Raw genomic sequence first — 27,192 nt, 5'->3', positions numbered from 1 at the left:
AAGCAGGTTGGATGAGGTATGATTATAATAAGAAGCTCTGGTGTGTACACCTAGAAAAAACAAATTACAAATTTTGTTACTTGTTTCTATGGAAATAAAATTTACACAGCGGACTTACTCATTAAGTCTGAGGTCATCTCTGACACCTGACAGGAGTTGAATCCTACCCAGAAATATCATTCTCCTCATTGTGCATGCAAATAGGTGATACAACAACTCCTATACCTCCTACTTGGTCTGTTGAATGGGTTGACAAAAGTGGTATGATCCTGAACATGAGTATGAGTTCTTCATTGGAAGGATGGGTAGAGCTCTCGGCTAGCACGCTGTTGGCCCAGTGTTCGACTCTCCGACTGGCCAATGAAGAGTTACAGGAATTTATTTCTGGTGATAGAAATTCATTTCTTGTCATAATGTGGTTCGGATTCCACAATAAGCTGTAGGTCCCGTTGCTCGGTAACCAATTGGTTCTTAGCCATGTAAAATAAATCTAATCCTTTGGGCCAGCCCTAGGAGAGCTGTTAATCAGCTCAGTGGTCTGGTTAAACTAAGATATAGCCTACTTAACTGAACATGAGTAAAGCCTCTGGCCCAGGAAGAGGACTCACCCAAAAGGGAAAACATTTGGAGAGCCAAGAAACAATCCACAGAGGAACTGGAGCCAGCAGACAGCTAATTCTGGCTAATTCAAAATAAACTTTACCTTCCCCCATTAAACAGGAGGGCAGAGAGAGATGTATCTTAGGAACAAAGCTAAGACTGGATGCTTGAAGAATAGCTAACTGTATCTGGTCTGACTCCAGAAGATAATTCGGCCTATATGCTGCCCAAAAGAGGAACAAGGGATGACGGTGAGTTCAGTCACTCCACATTCACACCCTCAGACTTACACTAAAGAACTCAGGTGAGATATTTCTCTGTCTGGTCAGAGCTGGGTGCCTACACAACTTGTTAAGCAGCCACCACAGATCCCAAGGAAAAAATATCCAAGGATTTCTGGGTGATGTTCCTCAGGTATAATGAGGTAAAGGATATCTTTTCACAACATGCACCCACTCACAAAACTGATGTAACAAAATGTTCTTCCAAAAACCTAGGGATGGTCACATGCCTAACTTCATGGGCTCTCACACAAGTAGGGAGATCGATGTCCACCTCAGAGGAATCAAGAGCTCACTTGATGACCTCATGAAGCCAGAAAAAAAAGGGGTGTTCTTGGACACCTCCTTCTTCTGTTTGCCTATACTAATGAAAATGAAAATGCACTGACACTGGTCTCACAGAGTTGGTCCTTTCCAGGTATCTCATGGATTGTCCAGGGTCAGGGTCAACGGCAACAGTCTTTGTCACGACAGAAACTTGTTTGCAATCCCCAGGGTTGCTAACGCACGTATCCTAAATAAAGACTCTTGCTGCTGCTGTAAGCTAGCATACCCTGGTTCTCCCTCTCTGCTTGGGGAAGAGCAGTAATATCTCATAGTTTATTGCCACTAAATTCAAGAAAGAAGTTTGTCCTACAGCAACAAATGGCAGCAAGTTCACCAGGACAGCAAAACCCAAACTATTCAGGAGAGTATAAATCTTACAAAAGAGTACATAAGATTTTGGGGAATGGACAATCAAAAGCCCGGAACAAAAACCTCCCGCTGAGAGTAAAGTGTAGGTATTTCCAAAAAGGCCAAAGGATGGGAAAGAGAGTAAGAGGTATCCTTCCCATACCGTATCTACTCCTCAGGTCAACAAGAAGTCAGTCATGGAGAAATGACTTGACAGGCATCCTTTTACAAACAGCAGGCAAAGGGAAAGAATGCTACCTTCACATTATCCCTCTTCCTTCTTTCCCTTATCACTTTCCCAAATGCTGAAGAGTGGTTAAAAGTGTAATGAAACTCCTCAAAGGAGAAGTCAGGGATTCTCAACAGGAGGAAAGAAGTCTGGAACTCCACAATCCCAACAAAAAGAAGGCCAATCAAACCAGGAGTACAACCACAATAAGCCTGGAGCTGAAAGGACACAGTCTGGCAGAGACAGGTGCTGTTATTCAACTGCATCGACTTGCCACAGCCTCTACTTCAATTGAAAAGGAGTGAAGTAGAACCCATAGGTGGCCCAATCCTCAATGGCAAAACTTGCCCGCAACTTGTGACAATATTGTATCCCACTTTCCTACATACATCTCCCAGGTCATGGTCTGGTGGGACGAGTAGCCAAAAAGGTGTCCCGCAGACAAGAAAGTCTCTTGACCGTAACGTCTTCCTTCAACTCAGCCCCAGTAGAATATGCCACATTCACTACAGCAAAACATGCATGGTAGATAACTGTAAGTCGCTTCCATCACAGAAGAGAGAGAGAGAAACTCTCTTCTCTCGGAGACAGTCTGGTGAGAGACTAATAGAAACTGGGCAAAAACCGAGTCTCCCTCTGGTGTCAGTTTGATACTGTCAATACAAACGTCCTTCCTTTTTAACGAGTCAAGGGCAGAGGATGCAACTCACTAGGCTGGCTAGGCTTAAACACATTCCCTGTATAGCTACAGTTGAAATCATATGGTCCCAGAACACCTCTAGCAAGTTGCAACCAAGGCAACTGAATGAGAGCCAGGGCTCTCTCAAAGTGAAAAAGAAAATCTGCAGAAAATGCCCAGTTGCTTCCTCTAACAATCAACCACTGCACCTCAGTATCTGACCCCTGGTGCACAGGACCTTCAGGTCCATTCAGGCTGTGACATCCAGAGATGCCCCACCTACAAGAGAGGGACCCAACTGAAACTCCCAAGGGATTGTTCGGTCCTTGGGAGTACACCCATTCAATTCCAGGACTGATACAGGTGCATGCTCCTTCATGAAAAGGCTTGGAAGAGAGTGCAAACATTTGCTATCTTAAGCCCCTACACCCATTCTACCCTCATATCTCAGAAACATCTGATGAAGAAAGGGTAACAGGCAAACAGTCTCTAGAGCCCTTGACCAACCTTAGAGGGCAGCACCTCTAGGATGTGAGCAAGGCTGTGGGCACTCAGCAACCTGGGTTGACATGCCCAAGGTTTGTAGAGAGCGTACTCACCCACGAAACACAAACAAGGACTTTCCACCACTGTGCCAAACCCCTTTAACCCTTAAACGCCGAGCCTCTATTTACAAAAACGTCTCCCGTATGCTGGCGGCGGTGAGTTTGAGTTAGCGAAAAAACGTTTTTCAAAAAAAAAAAAAAAAAATCACAGCACGCTTAGTTTTTAAGATTAAGAGTTCATTTTTGCTAATTTTTTGTCATTGCCTGAAGTTTAGTATGAAACCATCAGAAATGAAAAAATATCATTATCATATATAAATATTGAAATATATGACAGCAGCAAAAAATTTTTCATATATAATTTTATACAAATCACGCTGTGAGCAAAACGGTTATAGCTAACGGGTTATTTTGTTTTTCTTTGTATTGTACACTACATTGCGATGATTTTGGTATATAACAAATTGTAAAACGATCAAAGCAACACAGAGAAAATATTATCACAAAATGATGCATGAATTGTAACGTGTGGACGTAAAAAATTTTTTTCAAAAATTCACCATAAATCGAAATATTGTGCTAGAGACTTCCCGTTTGTTGAAAAATGAAGCTAATTGATTGAATATTACTAGACTGTAAGTGTTTTAGCTTACAATTGCAGTTTTCGACCATTTCAGTCGAGTTAAAGTTGACCAAAAGTCGAATTTTTTCTATTTATTGTGATTTATATGAAAATATTTCAAAACTGATAAAAGCTACAACCATGAGTTATTTTCTGTTGTATTGTACATGAAATTGCGCACATTTTCATATATAAAACTTTATGTAACGACTAATATAAAACGGTGCAAATATTACGACAACGTGACGAAAGAATTTCTGAGATGTTCGGCCAAATTACCACGCGGACGTAAGGAAAATGTTTTTTCAAAAATTTACCATAAATCGAAATATTGTGCTAGAGACTTCCAATTTATTGCAAATGAAGGTAAACGATTGAATATTACTAGAATGTAAGAGTTTTAGCTTACAATTCCGTTTTTTGACCATTTCGGTCGAGTTAAAGTTGACCGAAGGTTGAAATTTTGGCAGTTATCGTGATTTATGTGAAAATATTTCAAAACTGATAAAAGCTACAACCATGAGCTATTTTCTGTTGTATTCTACATGAAATTGGGCACATTTTCATATATAAAACTTTATGTAACGACTAATGTAAAACGATGCAAACATTACGACAACGTGACGAAAGAATTTCTGAGATGTTTGGCCAAGTTACCGCGCGCAGACATAAGGAATTTTTTTTTTTTTCAGAAATTCACCATAAATCGAAATATTGTGCTAGAGTTTTCCAGTTTGTTGCAAAATGAAGGTACATGATTGAATATTACTAGAATGTAAGAGTTTTAGCTTATAATTGCGTTTTTTTACCATTTCGGTCGAGTTAAAGTTGACCAAAGGTTGAAATTTTGGCAGTTATTGTGATTTATATGAAAATATTTCAAAACTGATAAAAGCTACAACCATGAGTTATTTTCTGTTGTATTCTACATGAAATTGCACACATTTCCATATATAAAACTTTATGTAACGACTAATATAAAAAGGTGCAAACATTACGACAACGTGACGAAAGAATTTCTGGCGCGGACGTAAGGAAAAAGTTTTTTTCAAAAATTCACCATAAATCGAAATATTGTGCTAGAGACTTCCAATTGGTTGCAAAATGAAGGTAAATGATTGAATATTACTAGAATGTAAGAGTTTTAGCTTACAATTGCATTTTTACCATTTCGGTCAAGTCAAAGTTGACCAAGGTTGAAATTTTGGCAGTTATCGTGGTTTATATGAAAATATTTCCAAACTGATAAAAGCTACAACCATGGGTTGTATTTTGCTGTATTTTACATGAAATTGCACACATTTTCATATAAAAACTTTATGTAACGGCTAATATAGAACAGTGCAAAAATTACGACAAAATGACGAAAGAATTTCTGAAATTTTCGGCAGTTACTGCTGGGCATAAGAAAAAGTTTTTTTCAAAATTCACCATAAATCGAAATATTGTGCTAGAGACTTCCAATTTGTTGCAAAATGAAGGTACATGATTGAATATTACTAGAATGTAAGAGTTTTAGCTTACAATTGCGTTTTTCGACCATTTTGGTTGAGTCAAAATTGACCGAAGGTTGAAATTTTTTGTAGTCGACGTACGGTACGTCCACTTGGCACCCAACAGACAATTTTAGTCAACGTATGATACGTCCAGTAGGCGTTTAAGGGTTAAAAGCCTCAAGAGGAGAATGAACACTAGTATGCTCAGTCCTCGCATGCACAAGCTGGTTCATGGCCTAGGGTCCCAGACCAACAATCCAGGAACCCTGACCGGACAGGTCACCCATACTAACCAGACCAGTATTGGTACCACAGAAACCAGAGGACCAATGGGTAGCTGATGGACAGAACAGAGGGTCCTGGCTCAGTGGTCCTAGGGCCGTGAACAGACCAGAGGCGTTGCCTATGGTACCAAAGGGACCCAGGAGTAGAAGTTGAAGAAGAGAGCCCCATACCAGCAATCCGAGGACCTGATTGGACCAGTAGTCTTGCCACTAGGCCAGCGGTCCAAGAACTCTGATCGGACCAGTAGCCTTACTAACCATACCCCGTGAACCAGAGGACAGCATCCTTTCTCTTTCCCTATTCAAAAATATTGAAAGGTGAGGTGATGGAAACTCTACAATACCCATCACTACCTAGCAACTCGATCTGAAGATCAAGCCCACTGACAGCAAACGAGCCACCTGACCAGGTCACACTAGCCCCTCTCTAATGGCCCTGAAGAGTTGGAGATAGAAGAGGTGAAATGTTACCTTGCCACTCTGGCCATCTCACCATGGAAGGACTGAGAACACCTGCTCATCACTTCCAGAAAACTCAATTCAAAAAGAAAAATTTGGAAACTGATCAAGCAGCATGAACGGACCACACAATTCCTTCTCTGCGCAATCTTATAAGGTTGTTAGGAAAGTTGCAGTGCTTCCCTATCACCCCAGCTACCTGACCAAGGAAAGATAAGAACACCCCTGGACCATTGGCAAATCTAACCCAACCCTTAAGTCAGGTAACAGAAGCCAATACAGTAGTCCATGCAAACAAGCCACATAAACTCCTCTCTATACGTTCCAAAAGTCATCCGACCAAAAAAGCAGGGAGAACACTCCAAACTCGTTGCCACACATAAAGCCTGTCCAAAGACTGGGGAAATGAGGAGTAAACAAGCCACACAGAGGACTGATGCACTCATTTAGAGAGAGCACTCAACCTGAAGCAAGCTCAAAATCTTACAAAAATACAAGAAAAGAACCTTGAGTCTAAAGGAATGGCACTCAGTACCAGCCCTACCCAGGAAATCAATTGCAGACAGCAATCAAGACTTCCTACACTACCCCGAAGGGAAAGAAGCACAGAAAGAAGCTTAATAACCTTTCCAACAGGGGTAGACTCCCCCAACTCTAACTCACAGCTGTAGTCAGAGCGGTGAGGGTCAGCAAGACTAACACAGAAAATAATGAAGGGAAGGGGAATTCTTCTATCCTCCTTCCACCACTGTCCAAATTTGCCACATCTGCAGAGTTGTTGAGAATCACAAAGACTAAGCCACAGAGATCTGAGGGATACTGGTGCATAAATGTCACATAGCCTATCCTTTAATGAGTACAAAGGAAGGCTGCAATACCAAGATTGACTTCATTAAAGTAAACCTGACTGTCATGGAATTATTGGTTTAATCTACCATACTTGTAGTACAGTGGACCCCTACCTATTCGCGGTTCCGGATTCGAAGCTTTACCTATTCACGAATTTCTCTGTGGAACATATGTACACATTATTCATGGAAAATTCACCTATTCGCGGTATTTTCCATAGAGAAATATTCACAGATTACTGTATTTTCATATAATTTTCTTGACTAAATGCACTTTTTGTAATAAAACTATTAAAATATTCAGGTATAAGCATTTTTAGAGGGTTTTTTTGGTGTTTTGAACTATCAAAATAGGCAGTTATAAGCATTTTTTAAAGAGTTTAAAGTATTCGGGAATCTGAGCTATTTGAGGGGGGGTAGTGGTACACATCCCCCGCGAATACCAGGGGTTGACTGTAAGTATATCAGAGAACAATACAGCTGTTGTACAGCTTCCAGAAGCTGTTAAATGTCTGATATAAACAAGTATTCATATAAGCATGGAAAAAACAAACCCAACTCCTTGCAAGAAGGCTTATTCAACCAATGGGTTTGTATAAATACAATAAAAACACATGGTCAACAACCAAAAAGCGAAAAGGAATACAGTCCATAAGTTTAATCACCAAAAGTTCAAACAACAAAAGTGGGACTGAAAGTCCTGAACAACATCTTGAACATCTTATCTTGACTCGGTGGTGGCTGGAATTAAAGTGGATTGCAGACTGTCAGGTGGACGTGGCTTCCCCTTGCCTGTTGGTATTTTACTACCTTGTAAGAAAAGTTTGAATGGTTGCTCCAGCTTGCACTCACAGGTTTATCCTAATGTAAAAAACAAAGGTTTGTATTTGTGTAGGAACAAATACAAATTACTTTTAAAAATTTGACTCTTTCCTACAGAAATACAAATCATCGCCTTCTATGTAGGAGACTCACACCTTAGGTGGAAGGAGTCTCTCTCTATGAACTAGCTAGTTGAATCTCCACCTGGAAAGACCATGCTTCTTGTCATGACTGTGAGCAGGGAGACTATAATTCCTCTAACCTCCTATACAATATGGCACAGGGATGCAGGATTGATAGGGCCCTGAGTCAGAGTGAGATGTGTCTGAACTCTCACCCTAGAAAAATTTTAGAGAGCAAAGAGCTACCTTAAAGACAGGGTAGCACAAGTAACAAGGCAGCCAGTGCCTGGATCAATCATAAACTGATGGATCAGATGATAGCTTTACCACCATCCCCACCCCATCCCCATTAGAAGGGAGGGCAAAGGGAGTCATTACACATCAGTGAATAACGAGCCAAGGTTGACTCAAAACCACTCAAAATCAAGGTCCAATTCCCAGTGACTTTTGTATGATCGTTGTGATGCCCAGCAGTATCATACAGCAACAACCCATCACAAGTGAACTTTTTGTCTGCACGGGTATGACCCAGCTGAATCTTGCGTGTGTCTTGGCAGATGTATGAATAAGGGAAACGTCCAGGACATGCCTCATTTCATGGATGGAAATGAGAAGCATGCATAAAGAACCCAGTGTCAAGCCCACAGCAGATGTGAGTGTATGCCTTTGCCAACCACAAAAGAATATAGGCACTTATTCAAAGTCCAACACAGCTGCTTCTGAAAGGGATTCAAAGACCTTCTTCTTTTTCCAAAGGAAGGATGAAGAAGAAGATGAGGAAGAAGAAGCTGCATTCTAGCATTTCTTCACCTTAGTCCATCCTTGAGTCTTACTCTCCTCAGCTAAGGTAGGAGATACATTGAGGCAAGAAATAGTACTGAAGGAGTAGCCTGTGCTCAACACTGCAGGAGTCTCTCAACAAGCAAGACAACTACTAAATGAAACTCAACAGCATAGGGTTCCTTAGCAGAAACAGCAGCAGGAACAGCAGCAAAAGATGGGTAACTAAGAACCCCAACGTACAGAATCACCTGTTAGTGCTCCAGCCACCAACAATACATTGGTAAGTGGTGGCAAACCATGAACACATGCCACTGTCTCACAGTAGAGAGCTCAGCATATAAACTTGGGTTGGCACTGTAAGAAAACACAGACTGGTCACCTACCCTCATGCACATAACACCCTTGGCAAGCCAGAGAACATGTAGGATTTAGGGAGAGAGAGAGGGAAATCTTGGAGGAAGATGCCATAAAAGATTCAACGGTATTGAAGACAGAGAATTACCCTTCAAAGACACCAGCAAACATCCCTTGGCCTTCCCCTACTGCTGGTAAACCCCTCCACTAAGAAAGAGAGCTAACATACTTCTTGCAGGACCTACCTTAGCAAAACAACAAAACTGGTTACACTAATACCAAGCACAAAGAGTGGCCAAAAACTTGCTTTTATCATGCACTTTTTATTGTTTACTTTTATCTGAATCCATGCTGAACAAAAACACACACACACACACATACATATAATACAAAAGATGAAAGTTTCGACTTGATGGTCAGTCAGTCTTAACTCAACTGAGGTTAAATAAAAAGTGATTGATGATGGTAGGTGAGGGGGAGGGGGGTTCCCCCAACCACCCACCTGCCTCCATTAAACTCACCTACCTCCATTAAACTATCTTGTTGCCCAGTTTCAGTATTCGCACTCAGGAATACTTCAGTATAAAAAACAATAATTTGTATTCCAATACAAACAAACATTGTTCATTGCATGCGTATGTGTGCGTAATTCCTAAAATTATGATGGTAAAATAACAAATAAAAATATAAAAAATTTTAAAACATGTTTCTATTAAAATGCACTAAAAAGTAAAAAATAATTTTTTGAGACACCAGGAATTTCTTACAATTAATCATGTCTACAAAAATAAAAGCCTGAGTCCCAAACATGGAAGCAGGGCCTAAGCATCATCCTTTCAGGCCCAGGTACTTGCCTAAAAACTGGGGGCCTCCAGCACTCTTCCTCTACCCCTAGGAGCCTTACACCATCACCTTCATCCCAGGCCTCACACAATTCAAGTGTCCAACTACTGTACAGGCTTAAATCAAATATTAGGAATATATCAGACTCAATTAGTTTCTATGAATTTATTTGCAAGAGTAAGTGAAAGTACCTAATATATAACTGATCATCAGTTATTAAAAATTAAATAATAATAATATAATAATAATAATAATAATAATAATAATAATAATAATAATAATAATAATAATAATAATAATAATAGGATTGTTAGGGGAGCATGGGTCCCTTGAGCATCTTCATCATTTAATTTTGTTTATTCCCTAAAAAGGCAGTTAAAATAAATAAGCTGTTGTCACAGGGTCCCCAGACTGCCGGGCCCCAGGAAAGTAGTGCCATTCCCCCCCCCCCCTAAGCTTGGGCCCTGCATGGAAGGAAATGCTACAAGAAATTAAAAAATATATTTCTTTTCTTGTAGCATTTCCTTCCATATTTGGGGACCATGCTTTTATTTTTGTAGACATAATTAATTGGAAGAAAATCCTGGTGCATCTCAAAAAATATTTTTCACTTTTTAGAGCATTTTAATAAAAGCATGTTTAAAATTTTTTTTATTTTTCTAAACCTTTTAGTTTTGACTGAAATTGTAACCAATTTGTAATTGTAATTAACAAAATTTATATCTGTTCATGAGGAAGGGAAGGGAAGGCAGGGAAGGGGGAGAGAAAAGGGGAGGGGAAGGGAATGGAAGAGGAAAGAGGGAAGGGGTAAGGGGAGGTGGAGAGGAGGGGAGGATGAAGGAGAGGGGGAATGGGAGGAGGAGGTAAGGGGAGGAAAATGGGAAGGGGATAGAGCGGAAAGAGGAGGAGGGGGAGGAGGTGGAGGAGGAAGGATAGGGGAGGGAAAGGGAAGGGGAAAGGGGAGGGGAGAGGAAAGGGGGAGGAAGGTGGCAGGGGAAGGGGAGGGGGAGGACAGCTAAATTAACACTGTGCTCTGGGAGGGGGGAGGGGAATGGAAAGGGAAAGGGAAGGGGAGGGGAGGGGGAGGGAGGGGGAGGGGAGGGGAGGGAATGGGGAATGGGGAGGGTAGTTGGAAGGAGGAGGAAGGGGAAAGGGGAGGAGAGGTGGAAAGGGGAAGGGAGGGGAAGTGGCAGGGGCAGGGGAGGGGAGGGAAGGTGGAAGTGGAGGGGATGGAAGGGAGGACACAGCTAAATTAACACTTGACATGTGATCATGAAGGAGGAGGGAAGGGTGATGGAAGAGGAAGGGGAGGAAAGGTGATGGAAACAAGGGGAGGGGAGGGGAAGAGGACGACACAGCTAAATTAACATTCAATCGCATGCTCTGGAAGGGGAGGAGAGGGATGGGAGGGGGAGGACACAGCTAAATTAACACGACCATGTGCACCGGAAGGAGAGGGGGAAGGAAAGGGGATGGAAGAGGGAAGGGGAGGTGGAGGAGGAAAGAGGGACTGGGAGGAGATAGTTAAATTAACACTTGATCTTGTGCTTTGGAAGTGGGGGGGGAAGGGAAGGGAAGGGAAGGGGAGGAGGGAGGGGAGGGGAGGGGAGGGGAGGGGAGGGGAGGGGGAGGGAAGAGGGAAGGGGGGGACACAGCTAAAATCACAATTTTTGAAAGTAAATTGTGTTTTTCCTAACTATACAAACCTGAGGTCCTTTACATTAAGAATTACTTACGGCAAAGCTGGACACGGCCATGAAACTCTTGAACATGGTGGTTAGGCAGTAACTACCGTCAGGTAGGCAGGGAATACCCGCCTGCCCAGATGTAAACATTCCAGTTTGCCTTTCGGTCCAGGTTCAGACTGAAGGGCAGCATGAGGTGGGCATAAAATGTAATGTAAAGGACCTCAGGTTAAGAAAAATACAATTTACTTTCAAAAATTGTGATTTGTTCCAACACGACATACAAACCATTGGTCCTTTACATTAGGAAGACTCACTGGCTGGAGGGAGGAATCTGAGTGAGTCTCTTGAACTGACTGGAGTTCTGCACACCTGGGTTACACCTCCTGGTCGAAAGAGCGAGGAGGAGTACCATGCCTCTGACATATTGATTGGAGTGTAGGAACTGCAAGATCAAATGTCAGATACTGGACCTTTTCACATGAGTGAGGAAACATAACTCATACAAAATAGGCTGGGAAGAATCTTAGAGTTGGAGGCAGTAAGGAAAACACAAGATAGGGTTTCCCTTATTGCCAGTCTCTCCTTCCTCCCATTGCTAGAGGAAGGAGCAGAATTGCTTCTATGATACTAGAAGAAAAATAGAACGGGTGCTCAATGTGTAGTCTTACTGCATCAGACGCCAGATCCGCAAGTATTGGTTCAAGTCCTATTCTCATCCCGAAGGAGGAGAAGTAGGAGGACGAGGGAAGAGGAGGAGGAGGAGAGGCCAGTCACTCTCAGTATCCTTCTCACTTCCAGAACCAACACCTTAGGCGAGATGCTACTAGTACTCTTGAAGGAACCGGGTGAGAAAACACTTGTTGAGCAGCCACCACAGGGCCAAGGAAAAAAGGTTCCAAGGGCCTATGGGCAAGACCACAGGAAGAAGACAAGAGTGTGTTCTGTGAGACCACATCTTGCTTCCAGACTGACAGAAACTTCTGGAATGCGAGGGATGGACTAAGCTATTGACTTCGTGAGCTCTCAGGTGGAAAAGTACTGGTATTGTCATCGCCAGCTGCCAAGTACCTCCTTTGATCACTTCACGAAGCCAGGAGAAAGATGTGTCCTTGGACACTTCTCCCTTGGGAGAGATAGTACTAGTGAAAACATCGATGACATCCAGGTTAGGAATGTCGAGCCTTCGGAAAGAATTGATCTGGATCATTGATACAAAGTCCAAGGAGGAGGGGAACAAGATGGACTCGAACCCGACAATATATGCCGATGGATTCGGAGCCCACTTACAACATCCGAGAAGGAGTCAAGGTATTTATCCCCTTCACCTGTTCTTCCATCTTCTATGCCAAGGCTGCAGCGAGATGAGAGATGGTCCTAAGAGGGCACATCTCTGTCCGACGACTCTCGTGAGGGTGCATGCAGAGCACGGAACAGGAACCCTAAACAAGAGTCACGTGACACCCAGAGACAGTACCTCCTTTGATCACTTCACGAAGCCAGGAGAAAGATGTGTCTTTAGACACTTCTCCCTTGGAAGAGATAGTACTAGCGAAAACATCGATGACATCCAGGTTAGGAATGTTGATCCTTCTGAAAGTACCACAGCTCCCTAATAGGACCAGGTAACAATTGATCTGGATCACTGATATAAAGTGCAAGGAGGAGGGGAACAAGATGGACTCGAACAATATATGCCAATGGATTCGGAGTCCACTTACAACATCCGAGAAGGAGTCAAGGTATTTATCCCTTTCACCAGTTCTTCCATCTTCCACGCCAAGGCCGCAGCAAGATGAGAGATGGTCCTAAGAAGGCATGAGGGTGTGCAGAGCACAGAACAGGAACCCTAAACGAGAGTCACATGACACCCAGGGAACAGTTCCCCGGGACAGCAAGACCGAAGAAGCTTCTCATCCAGAGCTAAATCTCGACTGAGGAGAATAAGGCTACTTCAGATAGAAGACTAGGTCGCAAGGGCCTACGTTCCTCACAAATGAAAGGGAGAGAAGCAACCCTCGGCAGAGAAGACGAGGAAGTCCAGACTTGAAGAGTGACTCTGACCCGAAAAGAAGTTCCGTCAACGACACCAACCAGTGAAGACGGATCCATTCCCTGGGACAGCATTGCAGAACACTTCAAGAGATATCCAGCTATATCCGTTGCCACTCGGTGAGAAACCTATGCTAGCAAGGAAAGCTGGAAGGTCTCCCAGTCCTGAAAACACAGGGATGTACTGCTGAAGAACCACTTCTTGTGTAGCTGCTACAGGAGGTTGGGTCAAGCAGAACTTTTCTCGATGCCTCGGAAGCAGAGCTATCAGGTCGGGCAAAAGGCGAAGTCTTCCAGCATTTGTCTGTAACTCGGGGTGAGCAATGCTTGTGAACCCCTAAAAAAACAGACAAATATGGAGGGAAAAACGTAGATATCAATTTTCCCCAAAAAGACAGCATGCCTCACTACAGCAGCCCGAGTCTGGTAAGAAGGAGCGAGAAAACTACTGACGTTGTTGTGCAGGGAGGCAACAGAAAGACAGTAGGGATCTCTCAGTTGAGCAGTCTCTTCGTGAATCTTTGTGAGGAACAGAGTGAAGAGCACGTTCTGTTCTGACCACTTGAACCCGAGGCCAAGCTTGCCTACCAATACATCCCCACCAGGAATGTAACTGGCTAACTGAGCCATTCAGTGCGCTATAGAACACACTAGAGTGTGAACCCTCAGATGAAGCAGGAGGACTATCGGGGATTCACGACTGTTTGTGGATTTTTTTCCATTACGTATGTATATTATAAGAGAAAATATATAGCGGATTTTCCGGAAATTTCAAAATAGTGAATTCTATATGAAGACCCAAATATTTCATTAATTCCATTAATAATTATTAATATCTGCTAGTACTGTTGGTTCATTGCATTATGACATATAATTCAGTACAAAATGAAATTAAACAAAAGAGAATGTGATCATACGATAATTCATTATAGTACTAGTAAAATTAAACTGAACATGAAACGCTAATCAGATGCAGTCTGACATTGTCATATTTGAATGGTGTCTTTGCTGATGGCTACATATATACTAATTATAAAATACAAATGTAATGAATGTGCATCTTTTCCATGAATCTTTTGTACTGCATCCAATAATATTGTTTGTTGCAAAAATCACATCTCGAATAAACCTATAGTACTACAACAAAAAAAGCATAAAGTATATTTGAATTTGAAACTAGCATGTAAGATGGGCTGTGATTGGTTCCATTGGTGATAGATGACGAATCAGCTCCCAAGTTTTGTAATCTCGCCTGTGATTGGTGTTTTGACCGTTTCTCAAGAACCCGCAGCAGCTTCCCTTTGTTCTGACCCCAGCATCTTCTCGCGGCCACTTCGTTTCCAGCTCTCTTGGTAGATAGATGCTGTTTACATTACCAGTGCTGTGCGTGACAGTGTGTGTTTGAAGTTGAACTTTTTTTAACTTTGTTTAACTTCTACAATGGCTCCGGGAGCGTTCTGCTTTGCTAAGGCTGGTACTGAGCCTAAACGCCAAGGAAAATGATGACGATTGCTGAGAAGGTGACACTTCCATATGTTGAAGGAAGGAGAAGTTAGTGCCCTGGCCCGCCATTTTGGAGTGAACGAATCCATCTGGCAACATTAAGAAGGATGAGGCAGAACCAAGGAAGACGGCTGCCATCACCTTTAGCAAGTCAGCAAAGCCAAGTTCGGGTTACTGAAACTCAGTAATAAAACGAATTGGGATGGAAGGTGCTTTGTCAATCTGGATTGCCGACTGAACTGAAGAAGAAAATAGCCTTGGATAAGAACACCATCTGAACCAAGGCTTTGAGGTTGTATGAGAATTTCGCGCAAAGGAACCTCAAGATGATGGCGACCACGCTGAAGAAGAAGAGGAAGATTTCAGATGATGTAGATGAACCTCAAGCAGGGACATCCACTGATTCCCAGCCTCAGACACGACGTTTTACCACCAGCAAAGGATGGTTCGCAAGTTTCAGAAACGCCGCCTGAAAAGCGTTTTCATGGCGATGGCAGGCTGCTTCCGCTGACACGGTCGCCTGAAACTTACGCTGATGAGACGCTCAAGAATATTATCGCTGAAGGTGGATACAAGCCCTGAACAAGTCTTTAATATGGAAGAGACAGGTTTGTTTTGGAAGAGAATGCCATCCTGAACTTTCCTGTTCAAAGAAGAAGCCAAAGCCTCTGGCTTTAAAGCATTCAAAGATCGTGTTACTCCTCGTGATGTGTGGCAATGCTGGGATTTTTGCTAAAGCCAGGGCTTATTTATAAGTCGAAAAACCTCGTGCTTTCAAAATAAAAATAAGAATCTCCTTCCTGTGTATTGGATGCATAATCCAAAAGCATGGATTACGAAGATGCTGACCTCCAACTGGTTCCACCAGTGTTTTATCCACAAGTCAGTAAATATCTCTTAGAGAAGGGCTTGCCATTTAAGATCCTTCTCCTGTTGGATAACGCTGGTGGACACGGGAACTGATCTTTCGCATGAGGGCATTCAGGTTGAGTTCCTGACACCCAACACAACGTTCCTTAATTCAACCGATGGACCAGGGGTTATCAGGCGTTCAAGGCCCTCTACACGAAGAATACCTTGGCGGGGGTGGTATGCGTGTGGATGCCCCAAGAAGATGAGGATGAAACATTCAATTTGAAGGCGCACTGGCGGCAGGGCACACTGAGCAAACGTGCCTTCAGAACATCCAGAAGGCACTGCAAGAAATGAAACTGACACCGTTAACGCTCGAGCTGGAGGAAGTTGTGGTCCGAGATTGTTTATGACGACGAGGGATTTACGCCTGCCGAGATTCAACACTCTGCAGTACGGAAATCTGTGCAGTTGGCTGCGATAATTGAGGTGACGGGTTTGGCGACATGACGACGGAAGACGTTGACGAAGTTGTTGGACTGCCATTCCCAGCCGCTAACTGACGAGACCCAAGACCTGACAAAATCAGCCAGTGAGGAAGAAAATGAACCACAGGAAGAGACCATTCTGTGTTCTCGAAGAAACAGGCTTAACATTAGAATTCAAGCTCTGCAACCCAGCTAAGGAGCTGAAAGAATTGTCACAAGAATGGGACGAGGATATGGTTCGGTTTCTGCAGTTCTGCAAAAAAATCGATGAAGACATGACTTAGATACAGGATGCTCTTCGATGGAAAAAGAAGCAGGCAGCAACTTCCGATCACAATGTTCTTCCAGCCTCAGAAAAAGAGCCAGTTCCTCCTGCTACTATGCCAATCGAAGAAATTGAAGAAGTGTCCCAGGAAGAAGTTGAAGAGGTGTCCCAGAAAAGACACTCAGTCTGAAGAGACATGAAAATCAATCATTGGCTGCACAGTAGAAGACATCATCAGCTTCATCATCATCATTTCTACCAGCAAATTCATCGCCATCATCATTCAAGTTTTTCTTCAACTTCTTTCATGGTGGGTACAGTAACAATCTTTATTTCTTTATATACTTTAATATTCTAACATTTTAATATTAGTGCCTGTTTTAGATTAGGTACTGTACATGCATTAAGTGTTCTGTACATTAAAGGGTGGTTTGTTAACAGTACATACGAGGGGGCTTTATTGTAACTTCCAACCTATCGTGGTTGAGTAAAAGCAACAACTGAATGAACAGGGGACTCACTTCATAACAATCTTTCTATTTTTTATGTTCACTTACTGTTTTATTGCTTATCATTTGTGCTGTGTCTGCAATGCGTATTCAGATATCACATTACTGTAAAGGGTGGTTTGTTAACAGTACTATGTAAAGGGAGGGTTTTAAAAGTCTGAATACATGTTAAATAAATACTGTAAATATGGTGTCCCCTCATGGATTTTCACTCGCCAGTTCTGGAACCAATCTACCGCGATAAACGAGGGTTCACTGTACCTGCAAATGTCAACAGATGAAACAGGAGGAAAAAGCAATCCACTTGTTTGTCAACGAGGGGAGGCCACCAAGGCTGTACTGTGGTTTTGTTGTTACCAACAAACCACTGACCTCCCCCAACAAACTCTTTACTGAATTCTCAGAAGGCCAAAAGGCAACCTGAGCACAAGTTGATTAGAAGGTACTCATTGTCCCTTGTCACACATCAAGACAAAGCCCACAGGTGAGAACTATTCTCGATCAGTGAATCCAATAGACACAGGGTTGAGAGAATATTTAAGCTAATATCTCTGAAGGTTCCTTCAATCAAGCAAATGCCTTCAGTTCCTCTTACCTGAAGAGGAAGAGAAGCAGACCAATCAGTTTCATTCTCCACTAAATGGGAAAAGTCTGTCAAGATGACACAGATGCAGGGAATGATCAGCTCTAGCTGGGCCTTCTGGTTATCACAAATCATGGGGAGCACTAATAAGATCAAACGGGATGGAAGTTTGATGAAAAAAATTAAGACCCACTGGGGAAAAGATAAACTGAAGGAATCCATTTCAGGCAAAGCAATGTCGAAACCAGGTCCAGAGACTCGAGAAGTATCATTTCATCCAGGCATCTGCAGTAGGAGAATGTTTACATCCGGGCGATTTTCGGGTATTCCGCCTACCTGGAGGAAGAGGGTGGAAAGAGATAACCACACTTGTCCCAGAAGGGAAGAAGAGGGCCATCCAGCTTCCATGATCAGTAATTCCTAATGTAAAGGAGTTGACGGGGGACTGGTCGGAACAACTTCCTTCCAAGATAATTAAGACCCAAAGGTCTCAGTCATTGTCCAAAAGACTCCTTGTGCCCACTGGGGCCAACCTTGACACCAGCAAGTGCTATTCTCCCAGGGGCTGTGCAAAGGTCATGTCCTAGTCATCTCCATCTCCCTTTCATCATTACCTCATCAACATATGGAACTTCTGCTGTTCCTTTATGGCATCATATCTGCAGTAGCTCCACCCTGCCATCTGATGCCTAATATTCCTCTTCGATCTTCATTTCACATCAACAGAATCCTTCAGATATGACTGAACTGCCTGACCATGAGTCAAGTCTGTATGGCAAAACTGGTCATACTAGAATGAACTGTAATACTAGAATTAACTGTTTTCTTATATTTGTATGCAATTTCAAGCCATTTGATTTCACAGTCTTATTTAGTCTTTCACTAAATTCCAACTCAAGAGAACCTGCACTAAATTTCTTTGTTCCTAAATATCTGAAAATTTCAACCTCATTGATTCTTTCTCCTTTCCATGCTATTTTGTCCCTCTGTAGGCTACAGCATTCTCTGTCCTCATTTGATATTTCTAGATTTAGTTTGAGTCCCATGTCTACTAAGCATGCTTAGTAAATCTTGTGGTGTTATGCTAATTAAAAGAGCATCACCTGCAAATTCTAAGTCTATCAACTTTCCATCATTACTCCTATTCAAACTTTTTCTTCCATCTTCAATCACTTTTTTCATCAAAAATCTAGAAGGGCAAACAGCACACATAAAACAGCATTCTCTTGTGGCACTCCACTGTTAACTGCAAATGCACTTGGCAAGATCCCATCAACATTAACTTTGCATCTACTTAGTTCATGGATAACTTCAATGAGCTTTACATATTTAAACAGGAATGCCACAGTGACACAAGACCTTCCAAAATATTGGTTTGTGGACACCATCAACTGCCTTCTTGTAATCAACAAAAGCCATGAAAAAGGGATTTTTACATTCCAGCTTAGTAAGGCAAAACTCTATGTGCATATTAAGGCTTGTATTCTTCTACACAGCTGAAACAAGTCACTAAGAGGGACAAGAAGGGGAGTTTGAAGAGGTGTGACTACAAAATGCTGACATTTCAGTGTTAGAGTCTCAATGCATACTCTGTTGTGAGATGTAGTCTCCAGAAGCTCAAATATATACTAACAAGACCTAAAAACTAAGATGGCTTGGGCATGTGATAAAAAGGGGAGAGAAGCAGTTATTCAGAAGAGTAAATATGGACTTCGCAGATAATGGCCCGTAGTATGGTCCTCAAAGTCATGAATGGTGACAGGTGCATGTACGAAACCTTAACCACCATGAAATTCATGCAGTACGCACACAAGAAAGTTAAGTGGAAAAAAAAGACAATGTGTAACTTGAATCATCAAAACTCAACATTTCACATACTGTTACTAAATAGCACTTTGACAAGAAAATCAAGTCATATTTGTACTCTAACAGGGAACCTTGCTAAGATTCATGATTTGTTCAAGAATAGGAAGCAAAATGAAAAGCTTAAAAGGTGGCAAGACAGTTTCAGTGAAAGTCTCAGTCACTACTGAAAAGGGAAGAAAATGATGCAAAGAAGCCTCATTAGACAGTTTAACAATTCACAAGACATCACTTACATCCAACTGGGGTACAACTGAAGGAGTTGTGATGTTGCGAAAAAGCCAGGCACAGAACCAGTCTCTCAGTGCAGACTTCGGTCGACGAACCACATTTGGCAAACCATAACCTAATGACACCAGATAGCCACCTCTTTGAAAACAATGGCCGTCCAAGGGTTCACACTGTTGAATAAGAAAGCATCAAAAATACATTGCTAATTAATAGCACTTATTATTTATCATCATCATCATCATCATCAATAGAGCTTGTGTTCATCATTAACAAAAGATTAAACTAAATTAAAGCATCCGCCTCATTATGGAGTTGCATACTGAGTGCCTTAAAAAAAAAAAAAAAGAATTCTCCTCTGAACTTCAATATCTACCTGTGATTTACCTGTGTATGAAACTCACACACACCAACTCTCAGGTCACGTTATAAAGCCACAATGCTTGAGTAAGAGGAAAAAACTGTTGGTATTAAGGGTTCCTAACCTTCATTTTCATTATAATATAGCCTGCAACAAAGAGTACCACAGAAATCAAATGAAACACCTGCTTTAAACAAAACCATCAAAATGTCAACTCTGAACTATGAGGAACACTACTGTTGAAGTTCAGCTATCAGCCTTGATCATATAGTATTACTGTACAAGGTTAAATACTAAGGATACATTCTATGCAAAATTCATCCCTAATGAGACCAAACTCAACTGGGGTTTAGTTTTAATGCATGGTAGAAAAAAAAGGAAATTATGTTGCTCTTTCATTTCATGAGAAATTTGAAACTTGTTTCCACACGACACCAGCTGCCATATAGTGTTAATGCACAAACTATTCATGACAGCTATTAATAAGATAGCTGATCAATGAGAAATCTCCAAATACCAGTTGTAACATCAGAGAGAAGGGAATCGTGATGTATCACTAATACCAAATATATATAAAACATATCACTGACCATATGACCAAACCTTTCAAACTTAAAATCAGTTCAGTCCTGATCAACACAATTCAAGCATTTCTCCATCAAAGCATCCCAGCTGAAACCTGATGATGCCTCCTACATCTTCAAAAGATTTGTTGATACAACAAAACCAAGATATTAAGACATTTTCATAACTGCAGTTTGCTCAGACCTTTGTTGGAATAGAATGGAATGGAATATAGAGTTTAGGCCGGAGGCCAAGCGCTGGGGCCTATGAGGTCATTCAGTGCTGAAAGGAAAACTGAGAGTAAAAGGTTACAGAGGTGTAACAGGAGGAAAACCTCAAAGCAGTTGCACTATGAAATAATCGTTAGGAGAGGATGGATAGCGAGATGGAAGAAAGAGAATATGAAAGGAGGTACAGTAAAAGGAATGAAAGGGGTTGCACCTAGAGGATGAAGGGACGCTGCAAAGAACCTTTAGTAATGCCTAGAGTGCACCCTGTGAGGTGCCCTGACAGCACTACCCCCTTATGGGGCATATCTTCGTTGGTTCAGTGAAGTAAAAAAAGTTGAAGTAGTTGCAGAGCCAGATGGAAGCACACAATGAACACAAGAAAAGTACAATACTTTACACGAAGCAAAGCAGCAGTGAACCAAACGGATCCACCAAAAAGACTTTGAGCAATGTCTCCAAACTGCTGAGCAGGGTAGACTCACTAGGAGAAGCAACCTCCAAGCCAAAGGCTAAGTGAAAAAAGACCTAAAAACTATCAACCTGTGTAGTATCCTTCCTGCATCTTGAAGTGTCTGCAAACATATTAGGACCATCGTTCCCTTCCCCTTTGGGACACTGATTTATATTTATTCAAAATCATTATCCATCACATAACAGTAATGCCTGTTAATGTTGGCTATTCAATGTGATGATATGAGTATGACGTGGATACAAATCAGGTGTGGAGACTTGATTGAGACACTCTGGAAGAAACAAGTAAACAGGGGCAGCTGTCACTTATAACAACTCATGACTCAATGGAAACAGATATAAGCTAGTATTGTGGTTAATTTCAATGTTAACAGAACTAAATCTATCTTTTCTTCTTCACCCAACCACAGAATATTTTCTGCATCAGGACAATGTCAATATGATAGCGATTAAAATCATAAATATGAATCAGGTAAATTTTTTTTACTATATAATTACTCATTTATTTCAAGTTTAAAATAAGTTCACCATATTTTTCAACAAATGTCTCAAAAACTTTAGGTCCCTGGAAACATTTGAAAAGGTCACTGCTGACTCACTCTGATTACAAGGTTTTTACCAATTGATACAATTTCAAAATCTATAAACCAAATATCAAAAAATAAAATGTTTATTTGAATTAAAAGAAACTGACAGAGGCTTTTCTTTTCCTGATCATGCTGTGTACTAAGTTAAAATGAAAATGTGCAACAGACTAATACAGATATTCCATCTAACACACAAACTCAATTTCTTGAAAGAAACTTGGTACAGAATAATTTCAGACAACACAGACCAGTCCATCTTTGCAAAAGGAGAGATGGCAGGAACAGGCCAAAAAATTCTGCCACAGGGTTATTCTATTTCCAGGTCCAGGATTAACTTCAAAGGGCATTAGGGCCATGGAACATTTTTTTAATAAAACAATATAATTAAATTATGTAATTTTACTATGACAGACATCAACCCTGCAAGGCATGAGGTGTAATGAGATTGCTTAGTATTTACTTGTAACAAAAACAATGGATCCTCAACAAGCAAAGCAATCATCACCATTTGCTTCTCTTTACAAAGGAGGTCATTTCCTGGAAAGTTCCCTTGAACTTAGCATACACAAAATTGGGAATCAACTTGCCTGTCCAGTTTCTAAAACATATAATACTCGCCATTTTTAAATGTTACAGTACTGTCAAACAAGAGTGCACCTAAATACTGGTCCCTGTTCATCTTTCATATACTTGGAATGTTTCTTGCATAATTTATGTATACAGGCTTGGCTCATTTACTGTACTATACAACAATTTATATTTCTGGCTACTAACATTTGAAAAAACAAACAAGATCTGAGAAGGACTTCATTTGAACAATATAAAACAAATTTATGCAGCTGTCACATTAAATCATTCATTAAATGGGAAACCATTTGCTCTCTTTATTTCAAATGATATTTTAGGGATGAAAATAAAGTTTGTTCAAATGAACACAAAAAATCAATATTAGCCATGTTCTCTACAAGCAGCTTTTCTTAATGTTCAGCAGTTTTTCTTACAATGGCACGGGCAGGTTTAGTACTTTCAGGACCTTTCCCAAAAACCCACAGCAGGGACTAACCATTCCCTTTAAATGGATAAAACCCCATCCAAAAATCTAACATCTGGACATAGAAAATATATAAAGGAGGAGCTAGTTCTTGAACAACCTAAATTCTTATAAAGTTCTAACAAACTGAGTATGTTATCATTAAAAGATCTACAAAATATGAGACTTTTCTCTCAGATTTTAACAAAAATGATATTTTAATGATAAAATAAAGTTTGTTCATACTTACCTGGCAGATATATATATAGCTGTATTCTCAGAAAGTCCGACAGAATTTCAAAAAATCATAAGAAAACCTTACTTTTAATGCTCTGGGGCAGGTGGTTAGTACCCATTCCCGCCGCTGGGAGGTGGGTATCAAAAACCATTCCCATTTTCTATTCAGATTTTCTAACGCCACTGACTCCTGAGGGGAGGAGGAGGGCAATATGAATATATATATCTGCCAGGTAAGCCGGGAACAAATTTTATTTTATCATTAAAATATCATTTTGTTCATGAGACTTACCTGCCAGATATATATATAGCTGAATACCACCTTTGGAGGGGGTAGAGACAGCCAAGAATTAGGAAAAAACCAATTATTGGTAAAATTATTTTGGTTCCTTATCTGATAGCGTAGCTGACTGAGTGGTTACTGTCACTCTAGTCTGCTTCTGCTTTACTAGAGACCCCAGCGAGGTAGTGACCTATATAGCTGGCGACTTCTAGATGATCTGTCAACGGGGGCGTGACCACAATGTGACTAGATCATAGACCATACAAAGAGGACAAAAGAGCATTACTAACCACCTAACCAACACCTAAAGCGTTAGTTTGCAAAGGATTGGGAAGACTGCCTCCAGCAGTCGACCCAACAACCATAAAAACACAATTAAAAAGGGATAGGATCAGAGTTACCCCCTGTCCCCAAGGTTGCTGAAGCAGCAATGTATGGTCCCAGCGAAAAGCAATTTTCGTATGCTACCTAAACATCTTGCCAAGAGTGTGAGGCAAACACCGAATTGACTTCGCCAAAATGTGGCACTGAGAATGTCACTGAGTACCATATTTTTCTTGAACGCCATGGAGGTAGCAACTGCCCTCACCTCGTGAGCGTTAACTCTCAACAACTTGAAGTTGGAGTCGTCACAACTAGAGTGTGCGTCCTTAATGACGTCCCTAATGAAGAATGCCAGTGCATTCTTCGACATAGGTTTAACTGGTTGCCTCACAGAACACCATAAATTATCCGAGGGACCACGAGTGTCCTGTGTTCTTTTAAGGTAGTACTTGAGAGCTCTAACTGGACATAGAACTCCCTCAGGTTCCTGTCCAATAAGGTCTGCTAAACCTTTAATTTCAAAGTGTCTAGGCCAAGGGTTAGAAGACCTATCATTCTTAGCCAAGAACTTAGGGCTTAAAGAATAGACAGCATTGTGTTCCTTGAAGCCCACATGACGGCCTCGAACTTCGCTCACTCTCTTCGCCGTCGCCAGAGCCGTGAGGAATGCCGTTTTCGAGTAACATCCTTAAGAGATGCAGAGTGGAGAGGCTCAAAAGGACTAAACATCAAAACTTGAGCACTACGTCCAAGTTCCAAGCAGGAGGAATTAGCTGAGGAACCTTGGACGTCTTGAAAGAGCTCGTAAGATCGTGGAGGTCCTTATTGTCAGACAAATCTAATCCTCTGTGTCTGAATACAATCGAAAGCATGCTCCGATAACACTTGATAGTCGGAACTGCTATATCGAGTTTTCTTCTCTTAAGTAAAGGAGAAAATCCGCAACCTGGCTCACAGTGATAGAGGAAGAGGAAAAGCCCTTCTTTCTACACCAACCTTTGAAGGTTGCTCACTTCGCTAGATATATCCTGTTAGATGAAGAACTTCTGGCTCTAGCGATGGCCCGTGCCACCTGGCCAGAAAACCCCTTCGCTCTGACCAATTTTCGATAGTCTGAAAGCAGTCAGGTTCAGAGCGGGGAGATTTGATGATATCTCGTGAAGTGGGTTTGTATGAGCAGGTCTGCTCTCATAGGAAGGGGTCCTCGGAACGTCTACCAACCAGAAGAGAAACTCCGAGAACCAGTGGTTCGAAGGCCAAAACGTGGGGATGAGAGTCATCCTCGTCCCTTGTGAGGCCGCGAACTTGCGTATGACTTCTCCCAGAATTTTGAACGGGGGAAAAGGCGTAAACATCTATTCCCGTCCAATCCCAGAGAAGAGCATCTATCGCAACTGCCCCCGGGTCGAGTACAGATGAGCTTTATAGAGGGAGCCTCGCTGTTCTTGAGGTCGTGAAAAGATCCACAAGATGGCGACCCCAAAATTTCCAAAAATCTTGGCAAACCTCCTGATGAAGGGTCCATTCCTTCGGCAGGAGTTGATGGCGCCAACTGAGCAGGTCTGCTCGAACATTTTCGACCCCTGCAACAAAACTTGTGAGAATCGAAATGTTGCGAGCATAGGCTCAAAGAATAATCTCTCTTGCAAGGCTGAACAGGGAACAAGAGTGTGTTCCGCACTGTCTCTTGGGAACAAGTAGTAGTTGTCCGAGTTTGCTTGAACTACACGATTGCAAACTTGGACCTCGAAGAATTGGAGAGCTAAAAGATAGCCGCCAAATCTTTGATGTTGATGTGCCAGGACACCTGTTCCTCTCTCCAGGTTCCTAACACTTCCTCTCCCTCTAGTGTTGCCCCCAACCTGTTGACGACCCGTCGGAAAAACAACACTAGGTTGGGGTTCAGAAGCTTGAGGGAGATCCCTTTCTGCAATTTCGTTGGATCGAGCCACCACCACAGATCCTCTTTACAGAAGGAAGAATTCTCAATTCCTCTTTCAAGTCTTCCTTGCTTTGCCAGTTCTCCAACAGAAAGAACTGAAGAGGCCTGAGATGCAGACTCCCAGAAAACAAACTTCTCCAGCAAGGAAATGGTCCCCAGCAGACTCATTCCTTCCTTCACCTAGCATGTTTCCTTCCCCAAGAAGGCCGAGACTTTTTCGTACATAGAAGTTGCCGTTCTTGCGACGGAGACGCTATAAAAGCCGCTGAAAACATCTGAATTCCCAGACACAATGGACAGTGAGGGGATCAGCTGCGACTTTTCCACATTGACCAGAAGTCCCAGGGACTTCACGAGTTGCAGAGTCAACTGAAGGTCCTCCAGATCCTCCAGACGACGCTCGAATCAACCAGTCGTCCAAGTAGAGTGAGATCCTGACGTCGACAGGTGCAACTGCATCGCAACGTTTTTCATGAGAAGTGTAAACACCCTCGGAGAAAATCCTGACGCCAACAGCATCTGGTGTTCCCAGGCGGTCACCCATCCAAGTACTGACCAGACCCAACGTTCTTCTGATCGGAGAAGCGGTGTTTAAACAACGTGGTATGGCTGTGCAGAGTCCAAAGCAGAGAGCCCTGAACTGGTACGTCTAGTCCCCAAGACAACCTGAGATACTTCATCGAACGTGGATGAATTGGGGCGTGAAGATAAGTATCTTGGAGATCCAAAGATACCATCCAATCCCCGGGATGAAGGGCTCCTAGTATTGACTGCGAGGTCTCCATCTTGAACTTTTCCTTCCGGACCAAGTTGTTCGACCTGTTGACGTCCAAGACGGGTCTCCAGCCTACTGAAAGTTTTGGGACTAGAAACAATCTGTAGTAAAATCCCGGGAACACGAGTCCAAGACCTGTTCCACTGCTCTCCCTCTCGAGCATCTGTTCTGAGCAGGTCAAACAGAATTTTCTGTTTGACAGGAAGGCAATTGGGAAACAAAAACAAAGGAGGAGGAGACAGGAAGGGAATCAAGTAACCTCTCTCTAACAGTAGGAGGGACCAAACGTCTGCCCCTCACTCTTTCCAGGCTTGTGCAAAATGAAGCCTGGTTGCTAATGGAGTCTGGAGATGAAAGGAGTCACTTGCTACCTCTCTTTGAAGTGACATTCCTTCGGGAAAACTCTCTCTCGTGGTGCGGGTCTCGTGTTGCTTCCCATGGAAGCCCCTTTTGTTTTAGGCTGCTTTTATTTAGCCAACTTTGACTTTTGTATCATTGAGATCGGTGCAAAGGGACGTTAGAAGAGATGCAGTTTAGAATGTCGATAACTTTAGTTTTGAGGAAAACAATATTTTTGCAAAGTCTGTGTATTTATTTGCTTGCTCGTTAAACAGTTTGATGTTTTTATGAAATGGTAAAAAAGCCAAAAATAGACCTGCAAAACAATATCTCTTTTTCAAAAGAACCACGCTAAATGAGACGCAAGTGTCAAAACATC

General features: G+C 42.0%; 1 protein-coding gene across 2 annotated transcripts in view; it reads right to left on the bottom strand.

Moving 5' to 3' along the window:
• Nucleotides 1-27,192, bottom strand: part of phtf (putative homeodomain transcription factor) — a 134,707-nt gene that overhangs the window by 96,139 nt on the left and 11,376 nt on the right. The window lies entirely within an intron of this gene.

The sequence above is a fragment of the Macrobrachium rosenbergii genome, chromosome 9 (assembly GCF_040412425.1).
Source record: "Macrobrachium rosenbergii isolate ZJJX-2024 chromosome 9, ASM4041242v1, whole genome shotgun sequence".
Classification (NCBI taxonomy): domain Eukaryota; kingdom Metazoa; phylum Arthropoda; class Malacostraca; order Decapoda; family Palaemonidae; genus Macrobrachium; species Macrobrachium rosenbergii.
This window is presented reverse-complemented; position numbering and strand designations above follow the sequence as displayed.